Raw genomic sequence first — 1752 nt, 5'->3', positions numbered from 1 at the left:
AAGCGTTTCGTCCAGCTGTCGTGCCGTGCCCCGCCTCAGAAAAAGGCTTCACAAGTCAAAAAGCCAGCACGAGCTGTTAAAATAGATCGAGGGAGAACACCTTTATTTCAGCGGTGGTTTCTTACTCGTAAGCAGGTCTCTGCATCTCTCCCCAGGTCCGAGGAACAGCTCCTTCGTCACTGGTGGACCGGAAAGGTGGTCACCGCTCGGGAAGAAAGGGATCGACTTCAGCCGCCGGCTTGGAGCGCTGCGCTGACGGCCAGAGCGCCCGTTGTACCCTTCCGGGGGTTCCAGGTCTGCTGGGAAGAAGCCACGACCGCTCGCCTGCTCCGTGGAAGGGCCTGTAGAGGAGAGAGCTGCCCTCAGTCCGTGCAAGTCCTTTCCCAAGTTTCCCCTCCCCAGCTGCTGCCAGCGCGCAGCTCCCGATCATCCGGCAGGAACGGCTGAGAAACAGAAATTTTTAGGCCAGGACATTTTGCAGATTCACGTTGGTTGGGCCAAAGAGCTGCTTAAAACCATCCGGGTTCATTTTTATGCGACCGTTTCTCAAGCAAAGCATTTGACTCCAGACAGCCCCATCTGACGAGCTGTGAGAAGGACACGTACCTGCACCTCCCAAAGCCCTGTTCAGGTACCTCTGTCCCGCCTCACGGCTGTGGAGTGAATCCACTATCCAGCCCTCCCTGCGTGCGCGACCGCAGTGCTGCAAGAGAGGAAGAACAAAAAAAATCCAGGACTGAAACAGGCTTCAGCGACGGGGCCAGGAGAAACCGTGCGGGAGCTGGAGGACTAGGGCGTGTTTCGGAGGAGAGGCACATTTCTGTGCCCGTTGCAAACTCTTGCATTCTCAAGCGATTTGAAACGGGGCTGTACAGAGAAACAAGCCTGAAAGCTGGTTCTCCATTACTCGAGTGCCCAGATCCTGCTTCCCTACAGGCATCTCCGGCAGCAGGAAAGGAGGCAGCGAAGAAGATGTGGAGACAGGAATCGTTACATCTTGCAGGACAGCGACACTTTATAATCCCTGGTGCATCCGCTCCAGCTTCTCTTTTCCTATCGCAAACAAGAGCGTTTTATTTTCTGTCACAGACTTCTAACGTGTTACGGAGTCGGAGGCACCAGCCGATGAAGGTGAGAGACATCAAAGACACGTTTCCACATAAATGGAAACATTTCAGCATCAGAGACGTTCAGCTCAACCCCTGCCTGGCAAGAGAACTGGTTGGTTTGGTTTTTAAACATGAGGTTACGCGTCACAGCTACAGAAGAACGCAGCCGATCTTTACCTTAATGAGAGAGAGGAAGAATTCAATTAGAAGCCTCTTCTGCATCAGCGGGATCGTGCGACTGCCCGGCTAATGACAGTCCACGGTCCGTTATTAGAGCCGCGACAGTTACAAACAAAGCCCCAAGCAAGTTTAAAGAAAGCTTCCCTACGCACAGCCTCCTCCGGACAGAATAAAGCAACACCGTCGGGACCCCCGCCTCGGGGGCGCCGGGAGCCCCCGCACCCCCTCACCGGAGGGCGCCCGTGTCCTCAGCGCATCGCCGCGTCTCCTCACGCGCTCGCTCCTCCATCTTCTTGCGCTCGGCCTTCCGCACCTTCTCCGCATTGCGCAGGGTCTGGGGGTGCCAGCTCTTCTTCAGGTTCTGCGGGAGGGCGGAGACCGGACCGGCACCGTTAACAAAGGGCCGCCGAGCCCCGCCCGCGGGTCCCCACCGGCCTGCCCTCGCCGGCCGCCACCGGGAAGG

General features: G+C 57.0%; 1 long non-coding RNA gene across 1 annotated transcript; it reads right to left on the bottom strand.

The window, feature by feature from the left end:
* Positions 1-76: 76 nt before the first annotated feature.
* LOC103895300 lies at positions 77-1645 on the bottom strand. The gene is made up of 3 exons (XR_657357.1): positions 1520-1645; positions 607-703; positions 77-341 (listed from the first exon to the last, which is right to left on the bottom strand). It is a non-coding gene; the product is annotated as an uncharacterized LOC103895300 (long non-coding RNA).
* Positions 1646-1752: the final 107 nt, after the last annotated feature.

The sequence above is a fragment of the Aptenodytes forsteri genome, unplaced genomic scaffold (genome assembly GCF_000699145.1).
Source record: "Aptenodytes forsteri isolate BGI_AS27 unplaced genomic scaffold, ASM69914v1 Scaffold640, whole genome shotgun sequence".
Classification (NCBI taxonomy): domain Eukaryota; kingdom Metazoa; phylum Chordata; class Aves; order Sphenisciformes; family Spheniscidae; genus Aptenodytes; species Aptenodytes forsteri.
The sequence above is the reverse complement of the archived record's forward strand: the minus strand, read 5'-3'. Positions and strand labels throughout refer to the sequence as shown.